This window comes from Manis javanica, chromosome 1 (genome assembly GCF_040802235.1).
Source record: "Manis javanica isolate MJ-LG chromosome 1, MJ_LKY, whole genome shotgun sequence".
Taxonomy (NCBI): domain Eukaryota; kingdom Metazoa; phylum Chordata; class Mammalia; order Pholidota; family Manidae; genus Manis; species Manis javanica.
The window spans coordinates 171,386,246-171,410,132 of record NC_133156.1 but is presented as its reverse complement, the minus strand read 5'-3'; positions in this window follow the sequence as shown (position 1 = coordinate 171,410,132).

Here is a 23,887-nt window from a genome sequence, read left to right as displayed (position 1 = left end):
CCTCTTCTTGAACATATCTCCCCGGGCAAGGAAAACAACAGCAAAAATGGGCAAGTGGGAATACATTAAGCTGAAAAGCTTCTGTATACAGTGAAAGACACCATCAATAGAACAAAAAGGAACCCTACAGTATGGGAGAATATATTTGTAAATGACAGATCCGATAAAGGCTTGACGTCCAGAATATATAAAGAGCTCACATGCCTCAACAAACAAAAAACAAATAACCCAATTAAAAAATGGGCAGAGGAACTGAACAGACAGTTCTCTAAAAAAGAAATACAGATGGCCAACAGACACATGAAAAGATGCTCCACGTCGCTAATTATCAGAGAAATGTAAATTAAAACTACAATGAGGTATCACCTCACACCAGTAAGGATAGCTGCCATCCAAAAGACAAACAACAACAAATGTTGGCGAGGCTGTGGAGAAAGGGGAACCCTCCTACACTGCTGGTGGGAATGTAAATTAGTTCAACCATTGTGGAAAGCAGTATGGAGGTTCATCAAAATGCTCAAAACAAACCTACCATTTGACCCAGGAATTCCACTCCTAGGAATTTACCCTAAGAACACAGTAATCAAGTTTGAGAAAGACAGATGCACCCCTATGTTTATCACAGCACTATTTACAATAGCCAAGAATTGGAAGCAACCTAAATGTCCATCGGTAGATGAATGGATAAAGAAGAGGTGGTAAATATACACAATGGAATACTACTCAGACATAAGAAGAGGAAAAAACCTACCATTTGCAGCACCACGGATGGAGCTGGAGAGTATTATGCTCAGTGAAATAAGCCAAGCAGAGAAAGAGAAATACCAAATGATTTCACTCATCTGAGGAGTATAAGAACAAAGGAAAAACTGAAGGGACAAAACAGCAGCAGAATTACAGAACCCAAAAATGGACTAACAGGTACCAAAGGGAAAGGAACTGGGAAGGATGGGTGGGCAGGGGGGGATAAAGGGGGAGAAGAAGAAAGGGGGTATTAAGATTAGCATGCATAGTGGGGGAGGGAGAAAGGGGAGGGAGGGCTGCACAACACAGAGAGGACAAGTAGTGATTCTACATTTTGCTATGCTGATGGACAGTGACCGTAATGTGGTTTTTAGGGGGGACCTGATATAGGGGAGAGCATAGTAAACATAGTATTCTTCATGTAAGAGTAGATTAAAGATTAAAAAAAAAAGAAAGAAAGAAAAAGGGGATTATTCCTTGATAGGATAAAACAATTGGTAAATCAAAGATTAACGCATGCTTTAAATATCCTTAATGTTGATCACTTAAAGGGTGTCAGATGATCAGCTATGGAGGTACTCTTTTCTGATAATATTCCTTTCTCTTAATAAAAATAAAAATTAAAAATTAAAAAAAGCAGTTCCTGTGTGCTGACCTCCAGTGAGTTCTACACAGTGGTATAGAGGGCATGTCAAAGTGTGGGCAAAGGGTCTGTTTGTTTCTATGCAGAAGATCAAGGTCTAGCTTGGCTACCCAGAAAATGAACTAAGATACAATATGAGGAGGAGCTTCCGGCATCAGCACTTTCTGGAGGACTCGTGCCGGTGGATGATCATCAAAAAGCCTCCACAGGGATCCGGGCGATGCTGCGGTTGTGGCTGCATCCACCCCACCGTTTCCTGGACTTGCCATTGGAATGAAGAGGGAGATGTCTAGGCTGGCAAGTGCATACAGTGAGACAACGAATTTGACCAGATCTGTACTGTTGGAACTCAATCAGGAGTTGGGAGGGGTGCAAGTTGTAGCACTCCAAAATCTTACGACTATAGACTATCTACGGTTAAAAGAACATATGGGATGTGAACAGATCCCAGAAATGGGTTGCTTTAATTTGTCTGATTTCTCTCAGACTGTTCAAGTACAGTTGGACAATATACATCATATCATAGACAAATTTTCACAAATGCCTAGGGTGCCTTAATGGTTTTCTTGGCTTCACTGGAGATGGCTGGTAATTATAGATTTGCTTTGTTTATGTCACCGTATTCCTGTTATGTTAATATGTGTGTGCAAGTTAGGAGTTTAAAACCTATACATCCTTAAGGTACTCTACAAGAAGATATGTCAAAGAAATAATCAATCCTCCCATGTTTTCTTCCATATGTTACCTCTATAGCTTTTCTTCTTCCTTCCTAATTACAACCCTTAAATAGAATTCGTGCCTCATATCGAATTTACCGAGTATCATAATTCCTCCAGGTGGTAAAGATACCTCAAGACAAGTGCTGGGCATAGAAGTCACAGGGCATAAATCTGCAAAGAAGTGAAAAGCTAACCTTTTCAAACAATATGGCTTCTCTCTCACTTACCAACTTTACATTTCCCTGTATGCCCCGAAAGATGACTGGTTAGCCAGAGACAGGTAAGATTCCTTAAGGGAGGAACAACCTAAGACAGGCACAGTCACAGGGGGGCCATCAGGTGAGAAATTGGGGAACAACAGTGGTGAATCTTAGAACCTCACCCACCCCTGTTTTGAGAGAAAGCTTCTGCATCCATGGATGTTTTATTGCCCTTGTCTAGCTCGGATTAGCACATAGTCTACAGGCACACACATGATCATCTACAATTGCTCTCTTACAACACTAAACTATGTTTTCTACCTTTATCTTGCATCTACCTACCACTTCAGCAGTTTATTAAAAATAAAAATAATAATAATAATAAAGGGAGAAATATGGGATCCACATATAAATCAAGTATAAAAATCAAACGAATATTCATATTTGACCTGATTGTTTATAGTTCATAATGCGTGATCAAAACCAAAATTTTCTGTGATGAATGCCCTTGTACTGTTCACCATGTAAGAACTTATTCACTATGTAAGAATTCGTTCACCATGTAAGAACTTGTTCGTTATGCTTCAGAAGATTGGAGACTGACGAGAACTAGGCTTGAGATGGATTAACGATTGTGCATTGAGCATTGACCCCCCCATACAGAATTTTATTGTTGTTAACAACCATTTGATCAATAAATATGAGAGATGCCCTCTAAAAAAAAATAAAAAAAAGAAAAAGCAGTTCCTGTGTGGTGGTCTCCAATAGGTTCTTCACAATGGTATAAAGGTCATATCAAAGTGTGGGCAAAGGGTTTGCTTGTATTTATACAGAGGATCAAAGCCTAATTTGGCTACCCAGAAAACGAATTAAGATATGATATGAAGAACTTCCAATATCAACATCTTCTGGAAGAGTCATTCCAGAAGATGATCATCAAAAAACTTCAACAAAGATCCTGGAGTTGTTGCAGTTGTAGCTGCATTCATCCCACCAGTTCCTGGACTTGCCATTGGAATGAAGAAGGAGATATCTAAGCTGGCCTGTGCATACAGTAAAACAACAAATTTGACTGGATCTATATTGTCGGAACTCAACCAAGAATTAGGAGAAGTGCAAGTTGCAGTGCTCCAAAATCGTGCGACTATAGACTATCTACTGTTAAAAGAACATATGGGATGTGAACAGTTCCCAGGAATGTGTTGTTTTAATTTGTCTGATTTTTCTCAAAGTATTCAAATTCAGTTGGCAATATCCACCATATTATTGATAAGTTTTCACAAATGCCTAGGGTACCTAACTGGTTTTCTTGGTTTTACTGGATATGGCTGGTAATTGTAGGTCTGCTTTTGTTATGTATCTGTATTCCTATTCTGTTAATGTGTGTATGCAATTTAATTAGTAGTTTGTTAAAACCTATACATGCTTATGTTACTCTACAAGAAGTTATGTCAAAGAAATAATCAATCTTCCCATGTTTTCTTCCATCTGCTACTTCTATAGCTTTTCTCCTTCCTTTCTAATTACAACACTTTAGTAGAATTCATGCCTCATATTGAAAATTACCGAGTATCATAATTCTTCCAAGTGCTAAAGATACCTCAAGACAAATGCTGGGCATAGAAGCCAGAGAGCATAAATCTGCAAAGAAATAAAAAGCTAACCTTTTCAAAGAATATTGTTCTCTCTCACTTACCAACTTTACATTTCCCTGTATGGCCCCGGAAGATGGCTGGTTAGCCAGAGATGGGTAAGATTCCTCAAGGGAGGAACAACCTAAGACAGGCACAGTCGCAGGGGGGCCATCAGGTGAGAAATTGGGAATCAACAGAGGTGAGGCTTAGAACCTCACCCCCACTGTTTTGAGAGAAATCTTCTGCATCCATGGATGTTTTGTTGCCCTTGTCTAGCTTGGATTAATACTTAGTCTATAGACACAGACCTGATCATCTACATTTGCCCTCTTACAGCACTAAACTATGTTTTCTACCTTTATCTTGCATCTACCTACCACTTCAGCATTTTATTAAAAAAAATATGGGAGAAATGTGGGATTCACATATAAATCAAGTATAAAAATCAAATGGATAATCATATCTGACTTGATTGTTTGTAGTTCATGATGCGTGATCAAAACCAAAAGTTTCTGTGATATGACTGTCCTTGCACTGTTCACCATTTAAGAACTTATTCACTATGTAAGACTTTGTTCACCATGTAAGAACTTGTTCATTGTGCTTCAGAAGATTGGAGACTGTTGAGAATTAGGCTTGGGGTTGATTAATCATTGTGCATTGAGTCCCCTATACAGAATTTTATTGTTGTTAACAACCATTTGATCAATAAATATGAGAGATGCCCTCTCAAAAAAAAAAAGTTCTCATCACAAGGAAAAATATTTTGTAAGTAGGTATGGTGATGAATGTTAACTAGACTTACTGTTTTGATCATTTTGAATATACATAAATATTGAATTATTATGTTACATCTCTGAAACCAACAATGTTATATGCCACTGACAGCTCAGCAAAAAGATCCAATAATAAAAAAAATCAAAAAAAAATAGAAATACCATTTGATCCAGGAACTCCACTTCTAGGAATTTACCCTAAGAATGCAGCACTCCAGTTTGAAAAAGACAGATGCACCCCTGTTTATCGCAGCACTATTTACAATAGCCAAGATATGGAAGCAACCTAAATGTCCATCAGTAGTTGACTGGATAAAGAAGATGTGGTACATATACACAATGGAATATTACTCAGCCATAAGAAAAAAACAGATCCTACCATTTGCAACAACATGGATGGAGCTAGAGGGTATTATACTCAGTGAAATAAGCCAGGCAGAGAAAGACAAGTACCAAATGATTTCACTCATATGTGGAGTATAAGAAAAAAGGAAAACTGAAGGAACAAAACAGAGGCAGAATCACAGAACCCAAGAATGAACTAATAGTTAACAAAGAGAAAGGGACTGGGGAGGATGGATGGGAAGGGAGGGACAAGGGTGGGGAAAAAGAAAGGGGGCATTACAATTAGCATGTATAGTGTGAGGGGGGCATGGGGAGGGCTGTACAACACAGAAAGGACAAGTAGTGATTTTACAGCATCCTACTACGTTGATGAACAGTGACTGTGAAGGGGTATGTGGGGGGGACTTGGTGAAGGGGAGAGCCTAGTGAACATAATGTTCTTCATGTAATTGTAGATTAATGATACCAAAAAGAAAAAAAATCATTACAAAAAGTGAAAATTCCCCACACATTTTGAAATTTAAACAAAAATGTACCTCGACTCATGAGAACATATCATAATTGTTTACAACTTCTTAATAATGAAAACATTACATATCAAAATTGTGGATTGCACCTACAGTAGTGTTTTAAGAGAAATTTATACCAGTATGCATTAGAAAATAATAAAATCTAAACATTAAGAAGGCAAGGATCTAACTTGAGAAATTAGAATAAACAACAAAATAAATCCAAAGAAACTGGAAAGAAAGAAATAAGACCAGCAATTGATGAAATAGAAAAGAGACACAGTCGAGATCAATGAAGCCAAAAGTTGATCTTTCAAAAAACAAATAAAAATAGACTAAACTCTGACAAAATTAATCAGGATAAAAAGAGGAAAAACATGAAAATATTTTGACTAGCCAATCTAAAAAAAACCACATACTCTATGGTTCTATCTATATGACACTCTAGAAAAGGCAAAATTTAGAGACAATAAAAAGATTAGCGGGTGCCAGGGATTCACACAAAGGTGGATTGAGGGATTAAGAGGAGCATAAAGGATTTTTAGTGCATGAAGGTATTTTGTATGATACTGTAATGATGGCTATATGACATTTTACATGTGTCAAAACTCATAAAACCATACAAGACAAAGAGTGATCTCTAATGTATATTATGGACTTTAATCAATAATAATGTATCTATATTGGTCCATCAGTCATAACAAATGAACCACACTAATACAAGATGTTAATAGTAGGATAAAGGGGACTGCAGGTTAAAAGGATGACAAAGGGGATTTGAGAATTCTCTGTATTTTTTGCATTTTTTTAAACCTAAAACTGCTCTAAAATAAAGTCTATTTTTAAAAAATTACAGATGAATAGTAGACAAAGCAATAGAATTTTTAAGGAAAGTATCCATATACTAAATATTCCCATATAAATTAATTATTTTAATTAAAACACAAAATTTATTCAAGCAAAAATAGAAAGCATGAATAGTCCTGTAACTATTACAGAAATTGAAATCTTAATATTAGCTTAGTAGTTTTTAAATCTTCATATGAAGGAAACCAAGACAAAATAATTTTACAAGTAAATCCTATTAAACTTATAAGGCAAATTTCATTCTAATATTAAACAAATTCCTTTAGAAAATAAAAACTTGTGAAATTCTTTCCAACTCACTTTACAAAGCCAGTATAAACCTGACATCATAACTGTATCAAAAATATAAAAGAATAAACAACTCCAAATTCGTTGAAAAAAATAAAACTGTTTAGCAGGATGGCTAGATATAAGACAAATAGGTAGTCAATTGTACTTTTATACATAAACAACAAACTAGAAAGTCAATTAAAAACATATCATATTCAACAGTCTCAAGGAATACCAAGTGTCTAGTAATAAATATCAAAATGTTCTAAGATTCTTATATACTCAAAAAAAATGACAAATGTACATCAGAAAACATTTAAGATTGTTCATGAAAGTATTTTTATAATAGCAAAAGTCATTATTAGGAGTTAATTAAGTAAAGTATTTTTTCATACAATGGATTCATTGCATAATGGTAAAATTGTGTTAGTTTCAGCTACATGGCTGTACAAAAATGAATTAATTTTAATAATATAACATTCAGCAAACAAAAGTAATGCCAAATGATGGCATTCAACATGACAATCTTTGTATAAAGTTAAAAACAACAAAATTATGTTAAAAATGCATACATCTATGACAAAACTGTATAAAAAATACATATATATGTAAGTATATATGTATATACTTATTATGGATATATACTACATATCAATAGAGATTTAAAATATGTATTCACCACATTTACAATTCATTAATTTTAAGTAAATTTATAGACTTGTGCTACTGTTAAGCACATTTCTAGTTTTAGAACATTTATATCACCCCACCTTCACCCAAATTCTTCTGAATCCAATTTTAAACAAGTCCCACTCATTCTTACCCACAGGCTCAACCACTGATCTGCTTCCTGCCTCTATCAATTTGCATTTTCTGAACATTCATATGCACAGAATCATACAATGTGTTGTCCTCTTTGGCTGCTTTCTGTCATTTTCATAATGTTTTTGAAATTTATTCATGTTGTAATATGTCCCAATGTTTTGTTCCTTTTCATTGCTGAACAATATTTCATTGCATTAATATTTACCACATTTTCTTTATCAATTTAACATTTAATGGTTATTTGAGTTGTTTGGGCTACTATGAATAATGCTGTTATGAACATTTGAGTACAAGTCTTTTTATAGACCAATGCTTTCATTTCTCTCCAGAAGATTCCTATTAATGACATTATTAGCCAATGATAGTTTATTTTTAACTTTATAAGTCACTTCCATACTTTTTTCTGAAGTAACTGAACCATTTTATCTTCCCACCATTGATTCATGAGGTTCCTGTTTTTCCACACCTTCACCAACACTTGGTCTTATCTGACTTTTTGATTATGGACATTCTAGTGGGTGAAAAGTGGCATCTAATAGTGGTTACAATTTTCATTTCTCTAATGACTAATGTGGACCATCTTTACATGTGTTTATGAATCACTTGTATATCTTTTTTTCCTGAAATGTCTCTTCAAGTCTTTTGGTCAAATTTTAATTGAATTGTTTGCCATTACTGAGTTTAGAGTTCTTTATGTATCTTGGATCAAGTCTTTTATTGCATTTATGATGTGAACACATTTTCTTTGTCTTTCCCTTTCTAAAATGGTTCTGTTTAATTATAGCATTTTAAAATGTCATAATATTATTTATTTTTCTTTCACAGCTGTGCTATTGGCACCTTATGCTTCTGCCTCCTGACGTTACTGCCACAGCCATTCCACCAGAGTCCTAACACCAAGGGGGTCATAAAAGCCTCTCTGTCTTTCAATACCTCTCTATTTTATAAATAAAATCATATTTAAATATGCAACTACAGCTACCTTTATAGTAGAGAAGAGCTTAATATAGTATGGGATATATGCAAGAAAACTATTCAGATTCCAAATCCCCTTCCATTTTGAGTCTAGCAATTGAAAAGAAAATTGAAACAAGCCAGACGTTTTGCTGTGACAAGCCAAAACTGCGCTGATAATGCCAAAAAGCACAGAGATGATTTAGTGTCTGATATAAGCAAAAACTAAAATTACCTGCCCATTAATAATAATGGGACACATGGAGAAATTCATAGAAACTTGAATTCCTTATTCATTAGTGAAAGTCAGAATATAAGCTAACTTATTAGAACAACTGGGGAAATAAAAACATGCATTATCCCTAACACCAGAAAAGACAATAAGTAAAAAGAGTAACACCCCAAAACAGAAGAGTAAATAATAGATATTAAGAAAACACTGATCCTACAACTCATCCTAACTAGCCTCTAAAGAGGTTATACTGGTGAAGGCCTGGAAAAGGCAACCATCTCCAATCCCTACCCCTAGTCATGGTTCTATTTTTGTTTTTTTGTCTCCCTATCCCACCACATGACATTTGGGTCAACTTTTACCCCAAACTGTCTCCCTCTTATATATTTCCTCTATTAATAAAACACAGGAGACCAGGTACCCAAGCCAGAAACCCACAAGTCACATACATTCTCCTTCAGCCCTGCCCAGCTATCTAATCAATCACGAAATCCTGCTGCTCTCTCACCTTTCTGATTCATCATCCCCACCTCTACTTGTTCAGGCCTTGTCATTTCTTGCCTGAATCACCGTAACTATCTCCTGGACCCCTTGCCAATTGTTTCACCCTCTTTAATCCATTCTTCAAAAGCAGCAGTGAACTTGCTGAAATGCACATCATAACTTCAGTGACTCCCCAACAATAAAATAATGCTTAAATTTTGTAGCATACCAATCAAGACCTCAAACAAACCAGCCCCACTTCATGCCCCAGCCTTACCTCTTTCCACATCCTTCCTTGTGCATTTCACTTCAGTCTAAACCAGCACTGCCCAACAGAAATATGATGTGAGCAATACCTAAAAAAAAAAGTGAAAATGAAACCAGTGAAGTGAATTTTAATAAAATGTTATTATTCATACCCCAAATATCCAAAATACTATCATTGTAATATGTGGCATTGACCACATTGCAAGTATCCTGCAGCCACATGTGGCTGCCAGCTGCCAGATCAGACAGTACGCATATAAGACATTTGCATTTTCTTCAGTCTTTCCCATGCTTACTTGTCCCTGAAATTTTCCATAGACTGCTACCACTGACTGGAATTCCCTCCCTCTGTGCTCATAACCCCACCCCATGTTGGTCACTGTTCCTCCTCTGTCGTGCCCTTACTTGACTCACCTCCTACAAATTATGTGTCACTTTCATGCATTCTCAAAATACCTTAAGCTTTCTCAGCAAGAAATATATAGAGTTTCAGGGGGCTGTTTCTTAACTTATGTTACTCCTATCTCAAAATGTACAGCCATAAGCACATTTGACTCCTGGTAAGTGAAATAGACACAATTGTCTGTCCAGCCACAATTCTGTCTTACTCTGGTATTTGCCCAACCTCATAGGCCCATGTGACTCTGAGGATATAAAGCTACTTCCATTTCTAGGATGGATTTTAAAGTCAAGACAATCAGCACATGATATTATCCTAAGGAAGGTTGTTGATCTGGGATAGGCATGTGGCCTAAGTTGGTCCAATCATGCTGAAGGGAAAGAACTCATTTCAGAATTAAAGTAAATGCTTTTGCTTTTTTCCCCAAAGTATGTGATCAAGAAAAGTGTTGCCCCTATTGGAGCTGGCAGTCTCCTTATAAAAAAGAAAGAAAGAACATGGAACCATTAAGTTACCCAGCTTGGAAGTCTGTACTGCATCTGGATTTCAGGTTTTATTAGATAATAAATTTCCTAATTTTAAAGTCAGTTTGCATTAGTCTCTTATTACCTGAAGCCAAAAGTATATAACTAATCTTGTTAATTTATGTTAGATGACTCCTTTTTATGTAACAGACATTGTTCTAGACATTTTACAGATAATATCCTCTTTCCAACAACCCATATAAGCTTGATATTTTTGGTGTCTTTTAAATTTATTTCTATGTCTTGTTGAAAATCACTTTCAGAGATAAGTTCTTCCTATACTAATTAGGGCATTTTTCCTTCTACCATCCCCAGGATGGGAAGCCTTCTGAGAATATAGTCACTAGGATTTTGGATTACAGCAGATCGGGGACTGTGGCAGTGTTCCCATTCATCACTTCCCGGACTGCAAGTGTTTACTTCTGTTGGATAGACCCCGTTTCCACAATTGTATGTAGGTGTAGGGGTGGCAGATCATTCATCTCTTTATTCTTTATATCATCAAGCCAAAAAGAGGGCCAACCAATGTGACAGAAAGGACTGTGCATTACCCAGGGATCCTGGACCTTGACTACATGAGATATGTGGTGTCTTTCTTAGGGAGAAAATGGGGGTATGGAGTGTTCTATGTGTGGGAAGTACTGTGATGGACATTTGGTGGACTGTACATAGACAAAGCTATGCGTTCACAGAACCCCTTCTCATTCTCCTCTCCCTGGATCCCTCATTTGCAGTTAGTTTGGGGCCAGATTATAATATAATGTGGCCATATATAATATAAGCCACTCCAGATCTGGTCTTGTAACAATCCCATGTGATATTCCACATTCTTCCACAAAGATCTGTGCTAAAAGTGATGCCATTGCAAAGTAGATGTCAGAATCCCCAGGGCACTGCTTAGAGAAGAGCCCAACCTCCATCAGACTGAAACATGAACGAGAAGCAGATCTTACTGTTTTAAACCACTAAGATTTTGAAGTGTCTTCTTAAGGCAGCTAGTGTTACTTATGATGACTAAAACAGCATTCAATAAATGCTTGTTGAATGAGTGAATTGGGTTAGTGTAGAATATCATTTCACTTAATGGAATGTCTATAGCAATTTCTGGCAAAACAAAAAATATAAAATATGAAAAGAAGATAAAATTCAGGACTGTATACTCCATGAGTCTATAACATCTGTATCTAAATCATTGGCTACTAAATGCTCTGCTTTCAGTATATGCCTGGCACAAACTTTGTACTTAATATAACATTTATTGCCACTTTTTCTAAAAGGGAGCTGTAAGCCTCATAAATGCTTAGAGTTTCATAGACTCGTCTTTAAGCCTGATCATATATAGAGATAGGTATTTTGTAGAATTATAGTTAATTTTCTTTTTATCTTTACACTTTTCTTTGTTTTTCAACATATATCCATTTGTCATTATTACATTGTAAGCAGAAAAAAGTAAAGTTAGTTTTAAAAAATTAAATATCACTGTTGGACATCCATGAGAAAATAAAAATATGAAATTAAATTTAGATTTCAGGTGACAAAACAAATACTAGAAAAAAACCAATAAATACATTTAGAAGCATTAGCTATAACAATGAGGATTCTGTCAGGAAGCAATTCAAGCAAATGGTGCCATAAGCCACAGCTACAGGAGGAAATAGCCTCATTTCTTTTTCTCTCTGATTTTGTAGCAAACATGAAGTGTTCTGGGTTATTAAAGCTTCTGGAAAATGTTTGTATCACCTGGAAGCAGAAAGCATGATTTAACACTGTGATCCTTAATGTATTGAAGTAAAATAACACCGTGCCTTTTGACCAACAACAGAAATTAAGGAAAGGTTACAGTGTCTATTATGAGATTTGGAGAGGTAATTGGGAAATGATATACAATAGGGAGTATAATCCGGAAGGGGTGAGGGAATCTGGTAGATGAGACCTCACGTGCTTTGATTTAGCATCTTGTTCAACCATTCAGCATCTTATTCCCAGAGGAGTATTTATCTTTAAGTTTTGTGGGAAGAGTGTAAATTGCACATAGGAATTAATTAATTTAATGCTTCAGTGTCCTACCTAATCAGATTATAAATCATGGTCTCAGACAGTATCTCTTATAATTGTGACATCCTTAAGAGGTAAATTTGTAGATTAGGTTATTGATTAAATGTGGGGAGGGAAAAAGACATAAAATCATCGGGATGACTGCCAGAGTTGGGCATGAGCAATTGGGTGGCTAATGGTGCCATTTATTGTGGCATTGCACACACTCTAATGTGTATGGGAATCACCTGGATAGCTTTTAACTCTCAATTCTCTGGCCCTCTCCCTAAACTTGCTTAGTAGATTTATAAGGAGGAGCCCAACAACTTGAATTTTTTAAAAAGCACCCTGGATGATTTAGGTGCAGGTGGGTAGAGGACTGCCTGTTGAGGTATTTATAAATAGGAGGCACCCTGAAGGAGAAACATATTTAGGAAAAGAGCCTAAATTTTAGGGGCAGAGAAGAATGTTTTGCTGATGTGAACCTGAATAAATTTGTTCCCATTTGCATTCTAGTCTAACCCTGGAGAAAAATGAATATTTAGAAGTACACACCCCAGACATGGAAGGATCCCCCAAACCATAACAATGAGGCTAGCTCTAGGAACCGGAGAACTACATGAGCTCAAACAAAGAAGTCCACCATCAAAAGACTGTATTTTAAAGCCCTGGGAAGGGACAGGGTAGGTGGATTAGACATAAGAAGACAGTAAGGAAAATGGCCTGACGTTTTATCAATATCCATTTGAGATCCAGACACTTTAATATCTGTTCTGTGTGCTTTTTAGTACTTTCTGATCATTAAATTCCTAGCATGATTTCATGCTACAAAGAATGACAAACAGTATTGTGGCTGAGAGAGGAGGAGAGGGACACACAGAGGTGAAAATACATAGTGGCAAATAACCCTACAAAGATTATCTAGCAAATGAGGCAAGCTGCTTCTGAGATGTATGATTTGAACTTGCAGCATAGAAAGTGGAGCTGAGGCTCAATTAAAATTAACCTAGTCCTTTGGACTGAGGGTAGTTCATCCAGTAGAAATCAGCCATTGCAAAAGAAAGAGCCATGTTGTTCATGCCATTATCATCAGTTTAAGAGTTCTGGGCGATAAAAGTTCATCCTTTCATTTTAACATTCGAAGGGGGTTTAAAATAACTATTAAATACCATTGTTAGATATTCCTGTGGGTTCAAAGCAGTCCTTAATTTCCAGGAATGACTTTGGCAATTTTCTCAACTTAAAGGGGTGCTAGAAATGTATAGAAGCCATACAGGAGATGGCAATTTGCCTCTCTTTGGGGATTTTTCTTTTTGAGAAAAAAATCAAGCAAATTTTGAGGTGCTATTAATAGCCACCAGGGAGAATAACTTTGAATAAAATTCAAAGAATATATCTATAATGTCTTTGTACTTGGTAATTTCTTACCAATTTTTCTTTTAATGGCTCAATACAATTCCATTACTTTTGGCATTAAGAGGTTTCATTAACATATCCCTACTTTTATTGAATTCTAAAACCAAAAAGATAACGTTGAATGGTATCCAAGAACAAACATTTTGTATATTTCTGCTCATAAGAATTTGGTGCAGAATTCTTTTTAATGTTTAATATATCCTGTTTAATATAACTCATGTTTAATATATCCTCACCAAAATTCTATTTTCAAAATCATACATTTCAGTTCTTCTCATATCAGCAGGGTATGTAATGGATTATTCCCCTTTTTTAGTGGGGAAAAAAATCCATGTACATTATTTTTTAAGTGTATGTCAAGTGGTAGATTTAAGTAATAATAAAAAATAAATGTTTGGAATTTTCACTTACCCTTGAAAGATCAGGAAATTGCTGTCCTAATACCTTTCAATGGAATAAAAATACTCTGATTCATTAGGAAGCAGGTTGCTCTATAATTTGCTTACCATGTTTGGCATTCACACACTCATTATTTAGTACATGATAGTTCTTACGAAGATGGGTAAAGTCTCTGGGCACAGATACATTTTTTAAATCTAGTTTCTCTGAAACAAAGAAATGCTTGAGGGCAAAAAGCTGTAAAAATAAAGGTACTGACTGCAGAGACAACCACCTGTGGAGTACAGGAGTACATTCTGGAGGATTTTCATGGTAGAAGGCATAAGAACCCTGAACTGTGTGTACTCTCAGGAGCCAAGTTTAAACTGTGAAAAGAGGAGGCTTCAAATAGAAAGCAAATGGATTTAATAAGGAAGGCAACAGGACACCAGTTAGGAAAACAAGGGTTAGTCAGGGAAGATGATGGGTGTTTTGAATATGCAAGATTGACATGGACAATACATCTTCCCCCCTTGCTAAGGGGGCTAAACTGGAGTCCTCCAAATTATACAGATGACCATGCTTTGCTGCTCACCCTTAGATAATCATCTATTCATTAGAAAAAAATGAAGCACTGTGTGAAGCACCACTGTAATCTCACTTAATTCACATATTCACTTAAGATGTTGGAGTGGGGATAAGACTCAGAATGTCTATTTCTTTGATGCAAGCCCTACACAGGAAATGGAGGAGGCAAGATTGGAAATAAGGTCTGATTGATAGCAGGGATGGGATCTCTACAATGCCAGCTCCCTGGCATAGATTGCTCCTATTTACCAAAAGAGTAAACCCAGAGCACAGTTTGTGATTATTTACAAAATGATATGACAGCACTTTCTCTTGCACGTCAAGCTGCATGCAACACAACAACTGTTCTTGTTGATTCTGCTTCACTGTCAGTCTTATTAATTCTAGTGCATGCTTATGGGGTTCAAGTTAGGTAATATGTAAAGTTATTTCTGGAAACTGGGGAAATATGAAAATCTGGATCCCCTTCTTTGTGATCTTCAAAAATGCCACAAAAACAGAGGTAAAGATGGTGGCATGAGAAGTGAGGCAGAAATCTCCTCCCAAAACCACACATAACATGAAAATACAGCAAATACAACTAATCCTGAAAGAGTGACCAGACAGATTGCAACAGACAGCTTACATCTGGGGAAAGAGAAGACCTTATAGAACAGGGTAAACTTGCAAAGCCGCAATCCAGAGGGACCCAACTAATACTTCCACCCCAGGTCACAGGAGGGAGAAAGAGAAATGGAGTGGAGAGGGAGTTAGAAGCCCAGGACTGCGAAATACTCACCCCTGGAGATCTACTTTGGGAGCAGGAACCACATTACATAGTGCTCTGGAGATTAGAGGGGTTGGAAAGCAAAGACAGGTGGAATACCTGGAGAGAGTGAGATTCCTGCCTCTTGTGGAGAACAGGTACCAACAACTGGCCACTCCAGGACAAAATAAAGGTGGGCACTATGAAAGATTTCCCAACAGGGAGAGGGCAACTAAAGAGGCAAGGATTACAGAGAGCTTACTGCTAAGGAGAAAGAACAGATGGACAAAATCGTCCCAGCACACTCAGCCCAACAGGTTCAGAACTTCAAGGAGCTTCAGGAACTCCATCCCCCAAGCAGGCAATGCAGCCCTGAAAACTCCCAAAGTAATATGCAGCCTGCCACTCCTTCCTCCCAGCCAGCACTGGCTCTCAAACCTGCTGCCCCAGCCATCACACCAGGCCAGCCAGAGGGCAGCTCTGCCTATGGTACCTACAGGGCCATAGTGTAGAGGCTGCCCCCTCTGCACTCAGCCAACTGGCCTTGACAATGGAAGCAGGCACTGCAGTCAGAAAGCAGGAAAGAACACTTTCCTCCCGGAAGGCACTGGCACCACTCAACTGCAACACCCACCATTGCTCTAGGTGCTGGGAGGCTCCAGAAACTAGTGCTTCTGGGAACTAGAGGGTGCCACCTACACAAAGTTTTTACTCCATATTATTCAGAAGGAATATGAAAAGGCAAAAGAACCTTGTTCAATCCAAAATACCTGAAACACCAGAAAGAGGGCTCACTGAAATAGAAATCATCAATCTTTTTGATAAAGACTTCAAAATAAAAATCATAAATATGCTCATGGAGCTACAGAAATATATTCAAGATCTCAGGGATGACTTCAAGAAAAAGATAGAAACTTTGAAAAATACAGTATCTGAAATGAAATATTCAATGGAGGGATTTAAAAGCAGACCAGATGAGGTAGAGGAGACAGTAAATGGAATAGAAATTAGAGAACAGAAATACAAAGAAGCTGAGGCACAGAGAGAAAAAGGGATCTCTAAGAATGAAAGAATAATAAGACAACTCTGCAACCAATCCAAACAGAACAATATTCACATTATAGGGGTATCAGCAGAAGAATAAGGGATATAAAGTGTCTTTGAGGAAATAATTGCTGAAAACTCCCCAATCTGGAGAAGGAAATAGTCTCTTAGGCCAAGGAAGTGCACAGATCTCCCAACACAAAGGACCCAAGGAAGACAACATCAAGACATATATTAACTAAGATGGAAAAGATCAAGGACAAGGACAGAGTATTAAAAACAACCAGAGAGAGAAAAAAGATCACATACAAAGGAAAGCTCATCAGGCTATCATCAGACTTCTCAGCAGAAACCTTAACACTCAGAAGGAAGTGGCATGATATATTCAATGCAATGAAACAGAAGGGCCTCAAACCAAGAATATGCTATCCAGCAAGATTATCATTTAAATTTGAAGGAGGGATTAAATAATTCCAAGACAAGCAAAAATTGAGGGACTTTACCTCCCACAAACTGTGTCTTCATAGTGTATTTGCAAGGGACTGCAATAGGTGAAGGTGCTCCTAAGGCTAAATAGCGGTCACATGAGAAAATAAAGCCACAATAAAGGAAGTAGGCAAATTAATTACTAATCATATGCAAAATTAACTACCCAAAAAGTCAGTCAAGGCACACAAAGAGCACAGAATATGACATCTAATATATAAAGAGTGGAGGAGGAGGAGGAGGAGGAAGAAGAAGAAGGAGGAGGAGAAGGGAGAAAAAAACTTTAGTTTGTGCTTGAAATCATGTAATAAGTGAGTTCAGTTAGACTGTTAGATAGTAAGGAAGCTGCCTTGAATCTTTGGTAACCACAAATCTAAAGCCTGCAATGGCAGTAAGTACATATTGATCAATAAACACCCTAAATGTAAATGGACAGAATGCACCAATTAAAAGACACAGAGATAAAGAATAGATAAAAAAGACAAGACTATATGCTATTTATATGCTGCCTACAAGAGACTCCCTTTAAACCCAAAGACAAAAACAGACTAGAAGTGAAGGAAAAAGATATTTCATGCATATAACTTGGGAGAAAAAAACAGAAGCAGCACTACTTACATCAGACAAAATAGATTTCAAAATAAAGAAAGTAATAAGAGACAAAGGAGGGTATTACATAATGATAAAGGGGTCAGTCCAACAAGAGGATATAACCATTATGAATATCTATGCACCCAACATAGGAGCACCTAAATATGTGAAACAAGTACTAACAGAATTAAAGGGGAAAATAGAATGCAATGCATTCATTTTAGGAGACTTCAACACACCACTCACTCCAAAAGAGAGACCAACCAGACAGAAAATAAGTAAGGAGACAGGGCACTGAACAACACATTAGAACAGATAGACCAAACAGATAGTTACAGAATACCCCACCCAAAAGCAGTAGGATACACATTCTTTTCAAGTGCACATGGATCATTTTCCAGAGTAGATCACATACTAGGCCACAAAAAGAGCCCCAGTAAATTCAGAAGGATTGAAGTTGTATCAACCAGCCTCTCAGACCACAAAGCTATAAAACTACAAATAAATTATATAAAGAAAATACAAAAGCCCACAAACACATGGAGGCTTAACAACATGTTACTAAACCATCAAATGGTTAATGACCAAATAAAAACAGAGGTCAAGCAATATATGGAGACAAATGAAAACAACAATTCAACATCCCAAAACCTGTGGAATGCAGCAAAGGCAGTTCAAAGAGGCTAGTATACTGCAATGCAGGATTACCTCAAGAAAGAAGAACAATCCCAAATTAACAGTAAAAACTCCCAGTTAATGAAACTAGAAAAAGAACAAATGAGGCCCAAAGTCAATAGAAGGAAAGACATAATCAAGATAATAGCAGAAATATATAAAATGGAGAAGAATAAAACAATAGAAAGAATCAATGAAACCAGGAGCTGGTTATTTGAGAAAATAAACAAAATAGATAAACCAAACTTAAAGGGTGCTGCCTACACAGTTATTATTCCATTGGAAACATTAGAAATATGAAACGGTAAAAGAATCTGGCACAAACCAAAATCCCTCAAACACCAAAAAGAGGGCTAAGTAAAAATGCAATCACAATTTTCCTGATAAAGATTTAAAAATAAAAATCACAAACATGCTCATGGAGCTACAGAAAAAAATTCAAGACCTCAGAGAAGACTTCAAGAAAGAGAAAGAAACTTTGAAAAATACAGTATCTGAAATGAAACCACAGGAACACAATGAATTATTAGAGTATACTATGAAAAATGATAATGTTATGAAATTGGATAACCTAGAAGAAATGAAAAACTTTCTAGAAAAATGCAACCTTCCAAGATTGACACAAGAAGAAACAAAATATGATCAGACCAATTACCAGCAACAAAATTGAATTGGTAATCAAGAAACTACCTAAGAACAAAACTCCCGGTCCAGATGGCTTCACCACTGAATTTTACTTAACATTTAGTGAAGACCTAACACCCATTCTCCTTAAAGTTTTCCAAAAAGTAGAAGAGGAAGGAATACTTCCAAACTCATTCTATGAAGTCAGCATCACTCTAATACCAAAACCAGACAAAGACACAACAAAAACAGAAAATTACAGACCAACAAGCCTGATGAATATAGATGCAAAAATACTCAATAAAATATTAGCAAACTGAATTCAAAAATACATCAAAAAGACCATACATCATGATCAAGTGGGACTTATTCCAGGAATGCCAAAGATGATACAATATTTGAAAATCCATGAACCTCACACAACATCAACAAAAAGGAGAAAAATCACACAATCATCTCAATAGATGCTGAAAAAGCACTTGACAAAATTAAACATCCATTCATGATAAAAACTCTCAACAAAATGGGTATAGAGTGCAAGTACTTCAACATAATAAAGGCCATATATTATGACAAACCCACAGCCAACATCATACTTAACAGTGAAAACTTGAATTGTTTTCCTCTAAGATTGGGAACAGACAAGGATGCCCACTCTCCCCACTTTTATTCAACATAAGTACTGGAGGCTCTAGCCACAGAAAAAGACAACAAAAAACATAAAAGGCATCCAGATTGCTAAGGAGGAAGTTAAACTTTCACTGTTTGCAGATGACATGATATTGTATATAAGAAACCCTAAAGAATCCACTACAAAACTACTAGAAGTTAAATTGAATTCAGCAAAGTGTAGGATATAAAATTAATACACAGAAATCTGTTCTGGTCCTATAAACTAATGATGAACTTGCAGAAAGAGAAGTCAGGAAAACAATTCCATTTACAATTGCATATAAAAGTATAAAATACCTAGGAATAAACCTAACCAAGAAGGTGAAAGATCTATACCCTGACAACTACAATCACTCATGAAAGAAATTAAAGAAGACAGCAATAAATGGAAGTACCTCACATGCTTATGGATAGGAAGAATTAATATTGTCAAAATGGCCATCCTGACTAAAGCAATCTACAAATTCAATGCAATCCCTATTAAAATACTAAGAGCATTCTTCGATGAATTTGAACAAATACTTCCAAAATTCATATGGAACCATAAAAGACACCACATAGCCAAAGTAATCCTGAGAAGGAAGAATAAAGCTGGAGGGATTATGCTCCCCAACTTTAACCTCTACTACAAAGCCACAGTAATCAAGACAAGTTGGTACTGGCACAAGAAAAGATCCATAGATCAATGGAATAGAATAGAGAGTCCAGATAGAAACCCACACATACATTGTCAATTAATATACAATAAAGGAGCAATGGATATACAATGGGGAAATGACAGCCTCTTCAACAACTGGTGTTGGCAACACTGTACAACTGTACATAAGAGAATGAAACTGGATTACTGTATCACTCCATATGCAAAAGTAAACTCAAAATACATCAAAGACCTGAATGTACACCATGAAACCATAAAATTCTTAGAAGAAAACATAGGCAAAAATCTCTTGAATTAAACATGAGGAACTTTTTCCTGAACACATTTCCTTGGGCAAAGGAAACAAAAGCAAAAATGAACAAGTGGGACTACATCAAACTAAAAAGCTCTGTACAGCATAGGACACAATCCATAGAACAAAAAGGCACCATACAGTATGGGAGAATATGTTTGTAATGACATATCCAATAAGGAGTTAGCATTAAAAATACATAAAGAACTCATGCCTCAACACCCAAAAAGCAAATAACCTGATCAAAAATAGGCAGAGAATCTGACCAGACACTTCCCCAAAGAAGAAATTCAGATGCCTAACAGGCATATGAAAAGATGCTCCACATCACTAGTCATTAGGGATATGGAAATTAAAACACAATGAGGTATCACTTCACACCAGTTAGGATGGCCAACATCCAAAAGATAGGGAACAAAAAATGCTGGAAAGGATGCAGAGATAAGTGAACCCTCCTACACTGTTGGTGGGAATGTAAATTAGTTCAACCACTGTGGAAAGCTGTATGGAGATTCCTCAAAAAAATTAAATAGAAATGCCATTTGACCCAGGAATTCCACTCCTTGGAATTTACCCTAAGAATGCAGCAGCCCAGTTTGAAAAGATATATGCACCCCTATGTTTATCACAGCACTATTTACAATAGCCAAGAAATGGAAGCAACCTAGGCATCCATCAGTAGATAAATGGATAAAGAAGATGTGACACAAGGGCCTGGAACCAAGATTGCTTTATCCAGCAAGATTATCATTTAAATTTGAAGGAGGGATTAAACAATTTCCAGATAAGCAAAAGCTGAGGGAATTTACCTCCCACAAACCATCTCTACAGTCTATTTTGCAGGACAGCTACAGATGGAAATGTTCCTAAGGTTGAATAGCTGTCACCAGAGGTAATAAAACCACAGTAAAGAAAGTATAACAGCTAATTATGAAGCAAATGCAAAATTAAATTAATTATCCCCAAAGTCAATCAAGGGATAGACAAAAAGTACAGAATTTGATACCTAATATATAAAGAAAGAAGGAGGAGAAATAGAAAAGAACCTTTAGATTGTGTTTGTAACAGCACACTAAGTGAGTTAGACTCTTAGATAGTTAGTTTAAGTTAGACTCTTAGATAGTAAGGAAAGTAACCTGCAACCTTTGGTAAACATGAACCTAAAGCTTGAAATGGCAATAAGTACATACCTATTAATAATCACCGTAAATGTAAATGGCCTGAATGCACCAATCAAAAGACATAGAGTCACTGAATGGATAAAAAAACAAGACCCATCTATATTCTGCTTACAAGAGACTCACCTCAAACCCAAAGACATGCACAGACTAAAAGTCAAGGGATGGAAAAAGATATTTCATGCAAACAATAGGGAGAAAAAAGCAGGTGTTGCAGTACTAGTAAAAGACAAAATAGACTTCAAAATAAAGAAAGTAACAAGAGATAAAGAAGGACATTACATAATGATAAATGGGGCAGTCCAACAAGAGGATGTAACCATTATAAATATATATGCACCCAACACAGAAGCACCAGCATATATGAAACAAATACTAACAGAACTAAAGGAGGAAATAGAATGCAATGCTTTCATTTTAGGAGACTTCAACACACCACTCACTCCAAAGGACAGATCCACCAGACAGAAAATAAGTAAGGACACAGAGGCACTGAACAACACACTAGAACAGATGGACCTAATAGACATCTATAGAACTCTATACCCAAAAGCAACAGGATACACATTCTTCTCAAATGCACATAGAATATTCTCCAGAATAGACCACATACTAGGCCACAAAAAGAGCCTCACTAAATTCAAAAAGATTGAAATTCTACCAACCAACTTTTCAGACCACAAAGATATAAAACTAGACATAAATTGTACAAAGAAAGCAAAAAAGGCTCACAAACACATGGAGGCTTAACAACATGCTCCTAAATAGTCAATGGATAAATGACCAAATTAAAATGGAGATCCAGCAATATATAGAAATAAATGACAACAACAACACAAAGCCCCAACTTCTGTGGGATGCAGTGAAAGCAGTCTTAAGAGGAAAGTATATAGCAATCCAGGCATATTTAAAGAAGGAAGAATAAACCCAAATGAATAGTCTAATGTCACAATTATCGAAATTGGAAAAAGAAGAACAAATGAGGCCTAAACTCAGCAGAAGGAGGGACATAATAAAGATCAGAGAAGAAATAAACAAAATTGAGAATAATAAAACAATAGAAAAAATCAATGAAACCAATAACTGGTCTTTGAGCAAATAAACAAAATAGATAAGTCTCTAGCCGGACTTATTAAGAGAAAAAGAGAATCAACACACATCAACAGAATCAGAAATGAGAAAGGAAACATCACGATGGACCCAACAGAAATACAAAGAATTATTAGAGACTACTATGAAAACCTATATGCTAAGAAGCTGGAAAACCTAGAAGAAATGGGCAACTTCCTGGAAAAATACAGCCTTTCAAGACTGACAAAGGAAGAAACACAAATCTATAAAACCAATTACCAGCAAAGAAATTGAAGTGGTAATTAAAAAACTACCCAAGAAAAAATACCCCAGGCCAGATGGATTTACCTTGGAATTTTACCAGACATACAGAGAAGACATAATACCCATTCTCCTTAAAGTTTTCCAAAACATAGAAGAGGAGGGAATACTCCCAAACACATTCCATGAAGCCAACAGCACCCTAATACCAAAATCAAGCAAGTACCCCACCAAAAAAGAAAATTACAGACCAATATCCCTGATGAACATAGATGCAAAAACACTCAACAAAATATTAGCAAACCGAATTCAAAAATACATCAAAAGGATCATACACCATGACCAAGTGGGATTCATCCCAGGGATACAAGGATGTTACAACATCAGAAAATCCATCAACATCATCCACCACATCGACAAAAAGAAGGACAAAAACCACATGATCATCTCCACAGATGCTGAAAAAGCATTCGACAAAATTCAACATCCATTCATAATAAAAACTCTCAACAAAATGGGTATAGAGGGCAGGTACCTCAACATAATAAAGGCCATATATGATAAACCCACAGCCAACATCATACTGAACAGTGAAAAGCTGAAAGCTTTTCCTCTGAGATCGGGAATAAGACAGGGATGCCCACTATCTCCACTGTTATTCAACATAGTACTGGAGGTCCTAGACACAGCAATTAGACAAAACAAAGAAATACAAGGAATCAAAATTGGTAAAGAAGAAGTTAAACTGTCACTATTTGCAGATGACATGATATTGTACAAAA